The sequence below is a fragment of the Rhincodon typus genome, chromosome 48, assembly GCF_021869965.1.
Source record: "Rhincodon typus isolate 14 chromosome 48, sRhiTyp1.1, whole genome shotgun sequence".
Taxonomy (NCBI): Eukaryota; Metazoa; Chordata; class Chondrichthyes; order Orectolobiformes; family Rhincodontidae; genus Rhincodon; species Rhincodon typus.
The window spans coordinates 6,572,577-6,590,605 of record NC_063379.1 but is presented as its reverse complement, the minus strand read 5'-3'; the positions used below and the strand labels follow the sequence as shown (position 1 = coordinate 6,590,605).

The 18,029-nt window shown below is 43.5% G+C and overlaps 1 long non-coding RNA gene across 1 annotated transcript; it reads right to left on the bottom strand.

The window, feature by feature from the left end:
* Positions 1–15,580: 15,580 nt before the first annotated feature.
* On the bottom strand, positions 15,581–17,789 carry LOC125488036. Its single transcript, XR_007266195.1, has 2 exons — positions 17,579–17,789; positions 15,581–16,541 (listed from the first exon to the last, which is right to left on the bottom strand). It is a non-coding gene; the product is annotated as an uncharacterized LOC125488036 (long non-coding RNA).
* Between the last annotated feature and the right edge of the window lie 240 nt (positions 17,790–18,029).

Genomic DNA, 18,029 nt, shown 5'->3' with positions numbered 1-18,029 from the left:
ATGTCCAGGAAACACTGTGGATAATGATAAAAGCAAAATCTCCACAATATAATATCAGTGATACTGACCATCAGATCAGCAGCTGCCATAACTACCAGGTAGCAAGTAGTGCAATGGGAAACACCACACTTTCCCCAGGAAGGAATTGCAATTGCCAGCAAATTAACTGTGGAAGACAAATGGGGAAAAAAATGCGGTGAATTATTGATAGAAATTCCCCCTGCCTGTTCCAGAGAGCAACAGTAAGATTTTACAACCTCAAACCAGCACACTGTGTGAGTGGAAGCGGTTGGGGTTGAGTGAATTTGAATTTTAAGACTTTCACACCCACTTCAGATTGTCCTCTTGCCCAACCACTCCAGAGATTGTTGAGTTTGTACAACGACTGAGCTCATGGCCTCTCCTAGGAGAGCAGAAGGATATCTGTGATTTTATTTGGTTGCAAGGGAACCATTTGAATGACTGTAATAGATTCTTACAGTTCTCAGCTCCAACTCTGGCTGGGACGGAACTCCATTAGAAACCTCACTCCCAACTCAGTCATAGGACTGGCAATTGGACTGTCAATAAACCAAACTCTCCCCTTCTCCTTGGATTACGTCATCCCCTGCTCTTAGCATTAGACCAGATCCTGATCGGAGCCACAACAGAACCAAGAAACAGGTCATCAGAACCTGTGTCAGGTTTCAAGCAAGACTACCCCATGTATCTTACATAGTGCAGCTGAACAGAGCATGCAGGGCTCCCTTGGTGACAATGTGAGATTGTTAGGATTGCTGTGATATTTACACTGTAAATCTACACATCTGTACGTGACAAACATCTCAACATGCAGGGATCAGGACAGCAATCTACTAAGAATTGAATCCACTGACCAGAGACTATGAGGAGGAGAGAATTTCTAGAAGGGGTGGTAGTTAGATGAAGCTTTCAAAATCAAAATGGGTGCATATCCTTCAATTCCTTGATTAACAAAAAAAAAAATTATCTCAGATTTAAACTGACCAACTGATCCAGTGTCCACTGCCCTTTGTGGACGTGAGTTCCATACCTCTCCCACTCCTGTGTAGAACTGCTTTCTAACATCTCTCCTGAATGGTCTGGACCTCATTATTAGACTATGCTCCCTTATCCTAGAATCCCCAACCAATGAATATAGTTTATCTTTTCCTTCTAATATCTTGTAGGATATTGCTCAGATCATCTCTTAACCTTCCAAATTCCAGTGGAAACAAGCCTAATTTGTATAACAAAAACAGGAGGTCTGGCAGCATCTGTGGGAGAGAAAGCAGAGTTAACGTCTTGGGTCCAGTGACCCTTCTTCAGAACTAACTTGCCTGATCTCTCCTCATACCTTCAAGCCAGAAGAAACTAGAACAGATGATAGAACACTGAGATCAGAAAATGCTGCAGCAGCAGTCAAGGTCAGGGTCTCTGTCAGTGGAGAATTGTACTGAGAATGCTGCACAGTGAATTGCTGTCACTGTTCTGGTGTCTGGATAAGGCTGACCAGTCTGAGCTGGAGATGTTATTATTGAAAAGGTAAAACCAGGGAACGGAACAGATCAGCAGATTAAAACCAAATTCAATTGTAATAATGCCAATAAAAGCAAGGATGGTGTAGAACACCTTCTCCACTTGTTGAATTGGTTAATGCATCTTTCCATGTGAGGTGATCTGTCTCTTCAGGCGGCTGACGAGCTCCTCGTTTGAAACTCTGAGCTGATGCATTCCCACAGATGTTGCCTTATACTGTGTGGAAGCTCGTTTGGGAGATCGAGGTTACAGCATTGCTCAGTTTTGTTGCTGTTTTTCACATTTCTCTAAATGAACAAATTAATTACAATAACAAGTTTAATCCTAATTATGAAGGAGTGCTGCTGTTGAGTACATCGTAATGAAACAAAAAAAAACAACAGAATCTTGGATCTGCCAGTAATAACACTGTCCACTGGTTTACAGGGAATAGAGCTGCTTTGTCATGGCCTCAGTGAGATTGATGGAATGGGGAAGTTATATTCAGACGCAGAGCCAGAGACATACACAGTGAGTATGTCCTGGCAATGTTTCCGAGCTGACTCTGTGACACACATGAGATGTACAGCAGCAGATGGGAATGAATCATTCTCTTTTACTTACAGGACATGATCTCTATGAATGACTGAGATGATGGGATCCTGTGTTACATTTGCTGATCTCTCAAAGTTATGAGGGACAGTAAAATGCAAGGAGGAAGAGAAAGGCTGGGAAGGGTGTTTGACAGGTTCAGTGAGTGAGTGAGTAAGAAATAGGCCGTACAACATCATGTCGAGAAATGTGAGGCTTTGTTCCTTCATTTTAATCTTGAAAAGGTTTGAGTATTAGATTTTTATACGATGATCCTAATCCTAGACCCAGAAGCAGCAAGAAGCCATGCTCTCTATCTATTTGAGCATTTTCCATGTTTTTCTCAAACAATTTCTTGACCTCTGATCCTTCTAAATTTCAGGGACACATCCCTGGGTTTCTGTCATTTCACATTCGCCATTGAACCATGCTGCCCAGCTATCATTCTAATGAATCTATGCTGCACTCAAATACACACGGACTCTCAAATCCCCACCCTTTCTTACCTTTCCTTGTTTACAAATTCAATGTCAGTACTGTGCTAACATTAAATTGCTGCCATGAACAAACCTAAATTGGCTGGCTGACTGACACCTTTGGATTCATTCGTCCCTGCTTTGCAGATTAAAACACACTGCACACTTCGTATATTATCATCTTTCGGCCTCCTGCAGATGAAATACAGTGAGATTTGAACCGATGTCTTGTGGATGTTAGACTGAGGAGGGACATTACAAACTAAATGGTACAATGTTAAACTGGGTGCAGGAACAGAGAAGCCTTCAGTTTGGATCTGGAATGCTGTCAGCACAAGAGAGGGACAAATGTGTCAAAAATGTTTTTCAAATTTGGTGACACAATCATATTAGCTGTGTACAAGGATCTGTAAAATAATGTTGAATACTTAATAAGCACTGGACTGAAGGAGTACTTGACCCAATAACGCAGGGCCTTGGTGGAATACAGACACACACTTGCTCATGCAGTTACATATGGACTTGGAATGGGAAACTGATATTGCGGTTTTCAAATATTAAAGCTCCATTAAACAATCCCTAGATGTCAGATTCACACACCTGGGTCAGGCTCAAGACTTACCTCCCCCTGAGAGGCTCCTGTATTGCACATGTTATTGGAATTAGATGCTGTGTTTGGGAGCAGGAAGTGGCACCATAGGATTAGGATGACTGTTCATGTGGATATTCAGAACCAACAATCTAATAGGGAATCAGAACAGAGAGAATCAAATAAAGAACTTGATGTTGAATTTTTGGGGTAGTTCTGTTTTTGTTGAGAATGTTGAACCGGTGATAATTTGACCCATTGGCACCACAGCCGAGAGTTCTGTGTGGTGTGTGCATCATTGAGTGATTGTAGTGTGTATCAGCGTGTGTGTATATGAGTCTGTCAGTCTGTGTGCATGCGTCAATGCGTGTGTGTATGCGTGTGCATGCGTCTGTGTGTGCGCGTGTAAGTGAGGGTGCATGTGTGTGAGTGTTTGTGAGTGAGTGAGTCTGTATCAGCGTGTAAGCGAGGATGCATGCATCCGTCAGTGTGTAAGTGAGGGTGTGTGCGTGTATGCTAGAGATTTTGTGTTTGTGTGTATGCATGTTTGTGTAAGATTGTGTTTGTGTGTGCGAGTGTGTGGGCATGCATGTTTGTGTAAGGGTGCGTGTATGTGTATGTGACATGCGTGTGTGCACGAGAGAGGGAGTGCGCGCGCGAGAGGGAGTCTGTATGTGTGTAAGCGAGTGTGTGTATGTGTCATAGCTGATGTGTGTATGTGCACGTTTGTGTGTGTGAGAGTGAGTGTGTGTGTTTGTGCATATGTGAGACTGTGTGTCACTGTCTAAGCGGGTGTGTAAGCATGAGAGTGTGTGTGTTTGTGTGCATGAATGTGTCAGTGGAGGTGTGTGTATGTGTGTCACTGTTAGTGAGTGTGTCCATGTATTTATGTGCCTGTGTATGTGTGTGTATGCATGTGCGCGTGTCTGTATGCGTGCTCATGTCAGTGTGTGAATGTGCATGTCAGAGTGCGTGCCGGACCATCTTTGAAAATACCAGAAAGAGATAAAACTTGCACTTGCTCTTATTTGGAAATGTAATGACACAGTAATCAGTCCAATGCCTGAGATTTTTTTTACTCAAATTAATGGGATAAGTAGAGTTTCACTCGACACCATGGTCGATTTATTGGTTTTGTTCCTACTTTGCAACAAGCACTGTGCAAAGTGACACAATTGGACATATATCAAGTTAACCACACAACCTAACCAAAGTCCACTGTTTGAGAGTTTTCTTTTAGTCCTTACAGTCAGTTTGTCCCACTCCCTGGTCAAAGTTTAGACTCCTATTACAATTACCAAGGGTGACTCAAGCTGATTAACACTATCTTTTCTTGATTTGTAATTGTAGTTGTTGATTGGAAGCTGTCAGTTTACTGTCCATCATTGCCAGTCTCGGGCAAAGGTTGCACAAATGAGCTTTATTCTTTCAACTTCGGGAGCAGGTTACATGCAAAGGAAAAAGAATAATGATTGGACAGGTCCATGTGAGAGGGTTGTGGCGACTTGACTATTTTGGCACAGTCAAGATTCATTTCTAGCTGCGTGTAATGGTTAAGAACAGTTTAAAAACAGGCATTTCTGTGGCCACAATCGAGGCTCCAGAATGGCATGCTGCCTCCCTGCTGCCAGGGTCAAGTACATGTCCGAGCAGTTGCATGAAATTCTTAAATGGAGGGTGAGCAGCCAGAGGTCAATATACATATTGGTACCAATGACATAGGTAGGAAAAGGGCTTACATCCTGATTATGGGGAGTTAGGCAGAAGGTTAAAATGCAGGACCTCAAAGGTTGTAATTACTGGACTACTTATAGTGCCATGTGTTAGCAAGTGTGGGAATAGGAGAATTTGGCAGATGACTGCATGGCTTGAGAGCTGGTGCAGGGGGAAGGGATTCAGATTGAGTCATTAGGACATCTTCTGGGGCAGAGGTGACCTGTACAAGAGGGATGGGTTGCACCTGAACTGGGAGGGGGAACCAATATCCTGGTGGGGAGGCCTGCTAGAGCCACCTAAAAGAATATGTCATGTCAGTATTTACCACAGAGAAAGGCATGAACGCTAGGGAACTTGAGGAAATAAACCGTGATGTCTTGAATAGAGTCCACATTACATAAGAGAAGGTGGCAGAAAATGCATTAAGGTAGATAAATCCCCAGTACTTGATGAAGTGCATTCCAGGACTTTGTGGAAGGCTAGGGAGGAAGTTGCAAGGCCCCTAGCAGAGGTATTTGTATCATCCACAGCCACGGGTGAAGTGCCTGAAGATTGGACGGTGGCTAATATAGTGCCATTATTTAAAGAAGGCTGCAGGGAAATACCTGGGAACTACAGACCAGCGAGCCTAACATCTGTGCTGGGTAAGTTGTTAGAGGGGATTCTGAGAAGCAGGATCTACAGACATTTGGAAAGGCAAGGCCTCATTTGGGATAGTCAGCATAGTTTTGTATGTGTGAAATCATGTCTCATGAATTTAGTCAAGCTTTTGAAGGGGTGACCAAGAAGGTAGATGAGGGTAGTGCGGAAATTGTTGTCTACATGGATTTTAGCAAGGCCTTTGACAAGGTGCTGCATGATAGGTTGTTGAGTAAGGTTAAATCTCACAGGATCCAAGGAAAACTGGCTAAATGGATACAAAATTGGCTTGATGGTGGAAGATAGAGGGTAGTGATAGAAGGCTGTTTTTCTAAGTGGAGGCCTGTGACCAGTGGTGTCCGCAGGATCGGTTCTATGTCCACTGTTATTCATCATTTATATAAATGATTTGAATAAGAATTTAGGAGCTATCATTAAGTTTGCAGATGACACCAAGATTTGTGGTACAGTGGACAGTGAAGAAGGTTATCTGGGCTCAGCGAAGGGGGTATATAGGACACGGAGGAAGAAAATGAGGGGCTTTTATGTCAAGGGTAATGGAGGGGGAGGTTCAGGAGCAGAAAGGGCACTGCACAGGGAGGCAATTACATCGGACATGAGGGAAGGAGTTTGGGGGGAAAAAGGCAGGCAAAGTCAGGGTGTAAAGTCAGGGGGCAGAGTTGGAGGGGCAAAGTCAGGCAGGTCAAAGTCGGGTGTGCAAAATGAGAGGCTGGATAGGCTGAGACATTTTTCCACTGGATGTTGGAAATTGAGAGGTGACCTTATAGCGGATTTTTCAAATAATTAGAGTTATAGGTAAGGTGAATGGCAGGCATCTTTTCCCAGGGTGGGGATTTCAAGACTAGGGAGCATATTTTTAAGGTAAGAGGATAAAGATTTAAAGACGAGAGGCAATTGTTTTTTACCCAGAGGGTGAAACGTGTGGAATGATTGTGGGTACAGTTACAACATTTAAACAACAATTAAATAAGTTCATGAATAGTGAAAGTTTGGAGGGATATGGGCCAAGCACAGGCAGGTGGGACTAGTTTAGTTTGGGATTATAGTCGTGTGGACTGGTTAGACAGAAGATTCTGTTTCCGTGCTGTTTGACTCCATGAAGCCTCTGTCCTTCAGAATCTTATACATTCCTATAAGATCATTTCGCAATTTTCTGTTACGCGAGAATACAGACTCACAGCAGCAACAGTGGCACCAAATAGTGAAATGGATTTTGTAATTCACTGTCAGGATTGTGGCATTTCTGGCTGGGCTGGCATTTGTTTCCTGTAGATAGATGATCTGGAGGAAGTGTCGGTGAGCTGCCTTCGTGAACTGCTGTTATCCATTTGGTGCAGGTAAACCGACAATGATGTAAGGGAAGGAGTTCCAGGATTTTCAACCAATGGCACTTGTGGAAAAGAGATATTTTTCCAAGCCCGAGTGGCTTGATGTGGAATTGTCAACTGGTGGTGTTCCTATGTATCTGCTGTGCTTGGCATTCTAATGATAGTGCTGTGAGTTTGGAACCGGCACTGTAAGGAACCTTGGTGAATTTGTGCGGTGAATTTGTGCAGTGCATCTTGTCTATGGTACACACTGCTGCTACTGAGTGCCAGTGGTGGAGGCAGGGATGTTTGTGGCTGTGATACCAAGCAACTTTATTCCACCTAAAGCTCATTTTTGTTGAGTCTGTTTACTTCTTGGAGTCTTCTGTTTTTAAAAAAAAAATGCAGAAAACTGTGGATATACTCAGCAGGTTGGAGAGAATAGTTGCAGACAAACAGAGAACAGTTCAAGCTGATAACTTTTCATCTCAACTGAAGGAAGTTGGAAATACAACAGAGTTTAAACCAAAAGTGTAGAAGGGGGCATCATGTTCAAAAGTGAAGGTCTGGGACAGTGGAGGGCACGAGACAGAATGAGTCACGCTACAAAAGTTGTAATACGAATTAAAAAAGCACATGTTTGTGAATGGCTGCATAACTGTTCCAAACTGCAACAAGGGGAAATAAAGAAGAAATATTTAAAAACAGAGCAGCAAAAACATGAATGTGAGAATGAAACAACATTGAAGCTGAAGTTCTGATCTAAAGCGATTAAATTTAAAGGTTGAGTCCAGAAAATAAACCCTTTAGAAGATGGTGTTCTGTTCCTTGAGCTTTGCTGTTATTGACACACTTTAATCCCTGGAGTCTGATCTGTTATTCATTGATGCCGGGGTTCATTGACAACCATGTCCATATAGTCTATTTTCCATCATTGTCAGAACTCTTCACATCCTCATTTAAACCGACTCGACTCATCTCAGACTTAAAAGAAAACAATGAATCAAGCAGGAATGGCTACGTACAGAAGTAATCTCAAGTGTTCCATCATTATTTGTGTGCAGAGTTGTTCCTTAATTTCTTAATTAATTTTCCTTAATTAATATGTTGGAATATCTGGATTTAATTTACTTCTCGGCCTTAGCCCTTGAACCACAAACAGACTCCTCGGCTGGTCATATATGTTCCACTAAACATTGCGAAAAATTAATTAAATCGCTCACAGGCAGCACGGTGGCTCAATGGTTAGCACTGCTGCCTCACAGCACCAGGGACCTGGGTTTGATTCCCCCTCAGGCGACTGTCTGTGTGGACTTTGCACATTATCCCTGTGTCTGCGTGGGTTTCCTCCAGGTGTTCCAGTTTCCTCCCACAGTCCAAAGATGTGCAGGCTAGATGGATTGGCCATAGTAAATTGCCCCTAGAGTTGAAGTATGTGTAGATTAGGTGGGTTATAGAGGAATGGGTCTGGGTGGGGTGCTCCGAGGGTCGGTGTGGACTTGTTGGGCCGAAGGACCTGTTCCCACACTATAGGGATCCTATGATCTATGAAATCATAGGGAACAGTTCACTAAAGAGACAGTTATTGCTTTAACACGGGGAATGAACTCTTGTTTAGTCACTGGCTTCTGCTGGAGCAGGATCAAAGGAGAAATGTAATGCTCCCCATCGGTGTCAAAGACCTTAGTACAAAGGGGAGACATAATCCATAAAACAGATTTCAGGCAGCAAACACTAAGACTGAAAAGCAGGATCTGTAACACAGTAATCTCAGAATCACTGCCAGTCCCACTTGCTGGTGGGAATTGAAGTGGGATAATTGGACATGTGGCTGGAAAACAGGTTCAGGAGGGCAGACAGCATGTTTTGGAAGCAATGGGACCAGCTCTGGAGCAGGTTTGATCTCAACAAAATGGATTGTTTGTATCTTGGCAGTACTGGAATGAACATCCTCACAAATAGGTTTGCGAGTGCTGTTTGGGACGTGTCAAATGAGATTGGAAATGGGGCTGGGAATGTCAGACGGATCTTGACTTCAAGAAAAGCCTGCATTCATATTCTCTCTCTCCGATCAGTTTCTTTGTTATCCTTTGCTGGGTCCTAAATTGCTCCCAATCGTAAGACTTACCATTGTTTCTGGCATTCTTACCTCCCATTTCATCTGATTTAATGCAATCTGTAACTTTTTTTTAAACCACCACACCAGCTGGTAACATTTACAGCACGGCAGAATGTTGGATACTTTCACAGAGTTTATAAACAAAATTTACACCAGTCCAAAAATATGAAATCAATGAATGACTGACAGAATTTAAAATAGAGAATTTGGACGACAGCATGCCTTGGTTGGCTCTTGTAGTCACCAGATGATTAGGGATTATCGGGATTTGTTGGGATATGCAAACCAGGTGGGTGGAAGAAATTTGGACAAAGTAAATATATGGAGTCTATAATCTGGTTTCAGGCTGGTATGGCGCTGGAATACGAGGGTCCAGAGGTAACAATGGAATGAATGACTGTTTTACCAATGATGAGCTGAGGCATGGATGTGGTTAGGGGTTGTTTTACAGATGGAAACAATAATTCTTGGTGATGACGTAAATATCTTTTTGAATTGATCTCAGGCACCATTATGAAGCCACAAGTATCCAGGGTCAGTTCCCACTGAGCTCGATGGAATCAGTGAGAACCACAAAACCTTTTCATGGAAGCACTGAGGATGTTATCTCATCTGCCACATCCTGAGTTTCAGATCCCATCTGCCACTGAGCCTTCTGGTTGGCCTCAGATTCTTCCATCAACACATTAGTATTGTGAAAAGACAGAATGTGCAAAGATACAAATAAAGGAAGTGATATCAGGCATCAGGGCAGGCTGGATTGAATGGAAATAGACTAACTAAATTTTTGATAAATACATTTATAATAAAGACATAATTTTTACAGTTTACGTGACATTATTTACTCTTGATAATGGGAACTTCTTTTTCTTGTACATTTTTCCAAATGTACATATCAGAGAATTCAGTGAGGAAGAATGGACAGGAGCCTGGCATTGCTTTTCCCACTCTGGCCTGCAGTGCACAATGATACTTTCCACCAGGTCTTTTTTTTTTTTTTTGGTCTGGTTCACTCACTGAGAACAGATTGCTTCAGATGATTGTTTTTTTTTTTTTTTTGGAGTGGTGGGTGAGTGGATGTCATGTCTAATCCCTTTTTCAATTGTACTTTTGTTGTTCAGCTTTCTACTAACTGTTGCTCATCGCTAACAGTACTTTGCTTTACTCTACTTCTCCAGTCTCTCTCATTTTGCTCCTCGGATGAAGTCATTCTTTGCTCATCAGAAAAGGAGTGTTATCTTGTTGCTACTCCCCCTTCTCCTTTTGTTCCATTCCTCAAGTGGACTCCTTATTCCATTACCTGCTGCATCTAATGTTGGATCTCAGTTGTTTAGAATTATTCATCAATTGAATTATTGGATTATTTCACAGCATACTTGAAGTGGTCTCTGAACTTTTCCTGCATCACCACATAAGTGCATTTGTGCAGCGACTTAGGTTCTGCAGCCTAAATACGATTCCAACAAAGATCAAAGTTATATTTATATAATGTACACCAACCGAAGTATGAAGCTGGTGGGTATAACAGACAGTAAAATCACAGATTCCTTTCTGCTCTCTGTCTCTGGGTCTTTTGTTTTTGTCTGACCCCTCAGTCCCTTGCATGCCTTATCAGCCTTGAGGATATGTCTGATTGTCAGAACGTTCAGAAAGAGAATCAAAATGAATGGGAGACATGGTGTTTTTTAAAAAAAAAAAAAAAAAAAATTCAATATATTTATAACTCACCCAGAGGGTCATTAAAGTAACTGTCACTCATGTAACAGTACCATGGAACATTATTGATGATCTTTCCAGATTCAAATCGAAAACAGTTGGGAGTGTTCTTTAAAGAAAAGAAAATACAGATTGTTGCTAGAACTGTCATTGCAGTTTTCTCTGTGCAATAATTAGTTTTCATCTGATGAAAACTAATAGCGACAAATCGATCAAAAGATAAAGTAACGTTGAACCAGACAGAACAATCCATTGCAAAGTCGGTCAGGGCCTGGTTCACATTACAAACAGGAGTGATGTCCAAGAAACACTGTGGATAATAATAGTAAGTAAATCGATGAAGTATGTTATAAAAAATAATGAACAGTATATCAGACACTGCCATGGCTACCGATAGCGAATGGTGCATGTTGAAAGACCACACTTGTCCCCAGACAAGAATATAATCACTGCTAGACTAACTAAGAGAAAGAAACAAACAAAAAAAAAAACTAAATTACTGATCAAATATTCTCTGTGCCTGATGGGTTTTGGCACAAAGATGATTGATGTTCTGTGTTACATCATCTGAACCACCACAGTTACCACTGTCAAATGAACCATTTGCACTTTAAAAGATAGGGTATAGTTTTCTGGAACTTCCTGTTGTTCTGGCCAATCAGGGAGATATACCTAATAGTTTGAAACATTGCCAATCATTTGGATGGCTTACTACTGTTAGTATCTTGGTATAGCAGGACTCGAAGCCTTTCTGTCTGGGCCCTCCTTTGTGATGGATAAGTTGTTAGGGATATGTCTGTCCAGGATAACAGTTGCCTTTTATATTATGTTGTCATTACCACCTGGCAGCTCGTTTGCGCTGTGTCTGGTGTGCGGGTTTTCAGATTTGAGTTTTGCTTAGCCAATATACCCAGCATCCCTTGCTGTTTGGGTAAGTTGCCAATCTGAGTTTTAGCAACCAGAAGGCTGCTACAGTCTGTTCTCCCCAGGTCAGTGCAAAAACTCAGTGGGGTCAGTCTGAGACGGAGTATTGGGAACCATAACCACATGCTGAGAATGGTTAGTCTCTTCGTAAGCTCTTGAGATTGGTACCCTCGGTAACATTGATGGAATTGAAGGCTATGATGATGTGAAGCAGGGCATCATCTCTGTACCGTCCACAATGCCCACCCCTCTAATCCTCACCATCAGATTCCTCTCCCATTCCAAACTCTCATACCCAAGTCCACCTCAATCAATCCCTCTCCACCTCAATGTCTGCTCCCATTTTCTGCCTCTTACATGCACTGTCACAGGACTTTAAGACACTCTCCTCAAACTGATGTTACCACCCTTCAGGCTCTTCAATGATAGGGATTGGCTATGTCAAAGGAAAAGAGTGACATTTGGGTTTAAGACTTCTGTCCCACATTAAGAATTAGTCCTGGATATCTTACCAGTTTAAATAAGTCCTCAGAATAAATCTGGAGAACATTAATTCCCTATTCCACCCAAAAGCCTCAGTCAGTACAAGGAAAAATTTTAGATTAACCTTTCAAACCTTACCATCTACTGTCTGATCACCTCGCTAATGGATTTTTCATAGCGTGGTGTTCTCTTTGTAAAGTGAAGCTGTTTTGATCTTCCCTCTGATCACATTCACTCCCAGACCAATCAGCCAGAGAAATAATCAGCGTAGTCACCTTGCCTTCCCTGTGTTTACTCATGCAGCCTCGTGCCTCAGACGAAGACAGTTTACAAACCGATTGTGGTGTCAGATCTCTCTCTGCAATGTACACAGTGAGGTCACACTTTGACCTCTCCAGTTCAAGGGTTCTCACTGCGATCAAACAGGGAGTTACCAAAACCCTCACTTTTCTGAGGTTACAACGTGCTGATATTCCAGAATGCACAAAGCTGTCCCAGACACAGACAGGAGGGTGTACAGGTGATGGGAAGTGATGAGATTGCCACAATTCTTTGTGTCTTCTCTTGGTAATATTCAGTAAACACTGTCACTAATGACCACTCACTCATGATCACCAAGGGCTGGGAGAAGCTGCTCAGTGAGGGAGCTAAGAATTAGCATCAGTCATCACACCTCCCTATCTCTGACCTCTCCAGCCCCAACACACCTACCTTTGTAAAATTCTCCAGCTCCTATACCCCTCCCTCTGTAAACCTCTCCAAGCCCAACACACCTATCTCAATAAAACCCTCCAGCTCTTACGCCTCTCCCTATTTCTGTAACCTCCTCCAATATCTGCATATCTCTGTACCATACCCCCACCTCACTGTAACATCCTCCAGCAATTACATGCCTCTGTGACCTCCTTCAGTCTCTGTGTTCCTCCCGATCTGTGCAACCACCTCCAGCAGTGCCATACCTCTATCTCTGACAACTCACCAGCCCCTATACCTCACTCTACCTCTGGATCATCCTCTAGTGATGTCAGGATTGGCTAGATCGGAGGTGGAGACTGACTTTTGGGATTAAAGCTTTTGACCCATGTTAAGACTCAGTTCTGATTTTTTTTTCCAGTTTAAATAAACTCTAAACTTTCTCTGAATAATCCATTGAGCATTAATTCCCCATTCCCCTCCAAACCCTCAGTCAGTGCTAGAGGAAGAATTCCAGACTAACTTTTCAAACCTCACCATCCTCTGTTTGATCACCGCACTGATGATCTTTTCATAGTGCTGTGTTCTCTTTGTAAAGTGAAACTGCTTTCATCTTTCCTCTGATCATATTCACTCCCAGACAGATCAGCCAGAGACATGGTCAGTGCAGCAATCTTGCCTTCCCTGTATTTACTCTTGCAGCCTCAAACAAAGCAAGATTACAAACCGATTGCGATGTCAGCTCTCTCGCCGGGAGGTCACACTTTGACCTGTCCAGGTCAAGGGGCCTCACCGCAATCAAACAGGGAGTTAGTGAAACCCTTTTCTCAGGTTACAACGTGCTGATCTTCCTGAATGCACAATGCTGTCCCAGACAAAGACAGGAGGGTGTGTGGGTAATGTGCAGTGACACATAGTCAGAGACACACAGACATGGGATGAGACTGCCCTGGACATGTTTCTGAGCTGACTGAGACACATACGATCTGTACAGCAGCAGCTGGGGGCTGAATCATTGTCTGTTTCCTGCACTATGACTGGACATCTTCAGTGAAGAAACCTAAAACAGCTGACTGATGATGGGATGGAGTAGTTTGAAGGGAGATGGAGAGTAAGACCAGAGAGGGTATGGGTCTGGGGCCCATCATACAGAGAGGGTGGGTTTCACCCCTTGTCCCTGTAATACCCTCTTGCTTCATCGTCTACACCAGTCTGCAGCCTCATCTGCTGTGGCTTTTCAAATTATCATTTGAGTCATTCTGAAATGTCTTGAGAATTCACACCTCCACCACTCATTTATGCAGTGAGTTCCAGACACCCATATTACTTTCTTTCTCTTATCTTCCAGACATTTACTTATTAACATCTTGCTTCTCCCTCAACTAAAGGGTTCAATTTCCTTGGCTTACATCTATGCCCCTTTGTCATTAATCCCACTAAGATTGGTGGAGTAGCAGATAGTGAAGGGGACTGTTGGAGAATGCAGCAGAATATAGATAGATTGGAGAGTTGGGCAGAGAAATGGCAGATGGAGTTCAATCCAGGCAAATGCGAGGTGATGCATTTTGGAAGATCCAATTGAAGAGTGAACTATAGGGTAAATGGAAAAACCCTGGGGAAAATTGATGCACAGAGAGATCTGGGTGTTCAGGTCCATTGTACCCTGAAGGTGGCAACGCAGGTCGATCGAGTGGTCAAGAACTCATACGGCACGCTTTCATTCATTGGACGGGGCATTGAGTACAAGAGTTGGCAGGTCATGTTACAGTTGTATAGGACTTTGGTTCAACCACATTTGGAATACCGCATACAGTTCTGGTCGCCACATTACCAAAAGGATGTGGATGCTTTGGAGAGGGTGCAGAGGAGGTTCACCAGGATGTTGCCTGGTATGGAGGGTGCCAGCTATGAAGAGAGGTTGAGTAGATTAGGATTATTTACATTAGAAAGATGGAGGTTGAGGGGGGGCCTGACTGAGGTCTACAAAATCATGACAGGTATAGACAGGGTGGATAGCAAGAAGCTTTCTCCCCAGAGTGGGGGACTCAATTACCAGGGGTCACGATTTCAAGGTGAGAGGGGAAAAATTTAAGGGTGATATGCATGGAAAGTTCTTTACCACCTCCGCTGGCAAAGCGTTCCAGGCACCCAGCACCCTCTGCGTAGAGGCGGGCATGATAGTGTCATTTAAGATGTATTTAGACAGATACATGAATGGGCAGGGAGCAGAGGGAAACAGATCCTTGGAAAACAGGCGACAGGTTTAGATAGAGGATCTGGATCGGCGCAGGCTTGGAAGGCCGAAGGGCCTGTTCCTGTGCTGTAATTTTCTTTGTTCTTTATTTCTTCATGTCAACTCTATCTATATCCATCATAGTTTTAATAATCTCAATCATGGTCCCTCTCCATCTCCTCTGCTCTAAGGAAAACAACCCCAGTCTGTCCCATCTCTCTTTAGAACTTACAATCTCCAGCCCAGGCAACATCCTGGTAAATCTCCTGTGCACCCTCTCCAGTGCACTCACATCCCTCCTAGAATAAGCAGAACTCTATATTAGAGTATGTTTTACAGGAAGTTGAGTACAGGCAGGTGCAGCCTTATTAAGCCATTGCCTGTAATATTGTCGACAGTTCCAAGGTGCTCTGTTTCAAAGGAAATTTAATTGGTCACACTACTATGCTTTCAGCAAAACACTTAATTCTTACACCGCAGTTAAAACACAAGCAGAAAAAAAAAAGAATGAGCACAACTTTACTCTATCAAAATAATATGTTATCTAACTTCTACTCATGAACTGTACCAGTACAGCAGCATCCGAAAAACACAGCCTTGGCAAAGGCAAATTCAGCAAAACAGATACCCCTCACTTGCTATCTACTCCAGTCCAGAAGAAACGAACACCAAAAGAAACGAACAATCTCACAGGAGAGAAAGAACTCAAGACTTTTTCTGCAGCAGCAGGAGAGCGAGATCACTGTATCTAGCAGCTTCAAAACCAAAAAACACAAATTCAACAACAGAAAATAAAACTACGGCCGCTGAATCTATGTGAGCATGACTCCACCCACTCATCCTTCCTTTGTCTAACTTTAAAAAACCCCAAACTATCTACTTTGCTTTCTGCAGAGCTGACACCTCATCATCAGACTGACAACACCTCTCTTCAAGACAAACAGGACAGAACAAATCCTTCGTAAATGCACAATTGGTTCAGACACAGAGGTATCAGCCTGCTCTCCTTGGGGTCAGTTTAACAGATACAGTGGGGTCAGACTGTTCTCCTTGGGGGTCAGTGATACAGACAAATTGAGCTCTCTCCAGCATCTGCAATACAAACAATGTCATTTCTGTCTGTTCACCCCATGGTCAGTAATACATACAGTGGGGTCAGTCTGCGCCTCCCCTGGGTCAGTGACAGAGACACAGTTGGATCAATCTCCTCTCCCCGGGTCAGTGACAGAGACATAGTCATAGTCATAGTCATAGTCATATCAGGCTGCTTTCCCCGCGGACGGTGACAGAGGCACATTTGGGGTCAGTGTGCTGTCCCCTAAATCAGTAACAGAGACACAATTGGTCAGTCTGCTCCCCGCTGCGTCAGTAAAAGAGAACCGGTGGGGCTAAGTCTGCTCTCATCTGAGTCCATTGGACCGTTCTGTATCACCTGTCCATTGTGGAGAAATTTGCAAAGGAGAACATCTTTGACCACAAGTCCATCAGGGAGTGGTCAGCACGTTGCATCCTCGAGACCCTGTGGGAAAAGGAGAGAGTGGATCCTGTTAGGTTGTTCCCTGAGCAGACTGTCAAAGTCATTTGATAGAATGCCTCATCATCAGAAGTTTCCAACGAGCACAAAGACATCGCTGGCTGGCGGTGAGAAGGGCACTGCCTGTGAGATCCTTCTTGTATGCCCAGACTGTGCGCTCCACCACATGCTGCCCTCAAAGGGGCTGGGGGAGGGGGGGGTTTGGAAAGAGTTGGGACGACAGGGAATAACACTGTCACACATATCTGGAATATTCCTCTGCAAAGGAAGTTTGCAGAAAGATGCAGTGGTTTTTGTCCAAGGTCATCCTGAGCAGCTCCATGGTCTATTCCCTGGGGCCCACACGGAGACAGGCATCGACTGTGCCTGGAGGACAATCAACGCAGTGAAAGATGCTCTTTGGTCTGCCCGAAACTTGTTGGTCTTCCAGAACAAGGAGGTGACCCTGACCGAGTGTTGCAGACCGGCACATTCCAAGGTCCAGGAGTACGTGCTCAGGGATGGACTAAATCGTAGACAAGTAAGAGATGCCTCTGGTTTGTTTATTGCATACAGTCCAACTCCAATGTTTTTGTTTTCTTCATATGCTTTTGTACAGAACTGAAATGCTTGAGTAACTATGGAGGTATACACACATTTTTTATGAGTACAGGATATTTTTGAAAAAAAAACCTTCCTTTGATACAGGATCTAAATCTGCTCATAATTTTTCAAATTTCACGCCTTATACAGCCTGAGCAGTACATCCCTGAGCTTTTATTCTAACCTTCTCAAACAAACATGAATATTGCATTTACCTAACTGCCAACTGAACCTGCATTTAACCTGAAAAGAATGCTGAACACAAACTAACAAGTCCCTTTGCGCTTCAGAATTCTGAAGCCTTTCCCCATTTAGAAAACACTCTGCCCCTTTCTCCTTTTAATCCCACCGTATCACCTCACACACTTTCCCACATTGTATTCCGCCTGCCAACTGAACCTTAAGGGAATCCTGAACAAGGACTTAACCCCCCCCAGTACCTTTTTCTGTGCTTCAGGTCTAGCAGCATCTGCCCAGAGAGAGAGAGATAAATCAGAGACAACGTTTCGAGTCGGGGAACGGCCGTCCTACTGAAGAGTGCGCTTTGGGACTTGATGCACCGACACACAATTTCTTCATCACTTTCACCTCCCTGTCTGTGAGTATTTTTCATTCTGATACATATTATTGTGTGTGGCGACACCCGGAGCCGGCCCCTTTTGTGTTTTTGTTTTCTCTCCTGAAAGGGTTGTTTCTCTTTAAAGAGTTTTTCTTCTGAAGCAGCTGCCAACAGTCACTTGGGGCACGAGACGGCCATCAACCGCCATTTCGCGCGCGTGGGGTGGGGCCTGAAGCTAAAATGGCGGCGGTCCCACCCAGAAAGGAAAAGCGTATGGGGAGAGTGAACTGTGTCGGTAAAGTCCTGTTCCCTAAGGTTATGGTGGTGGGACG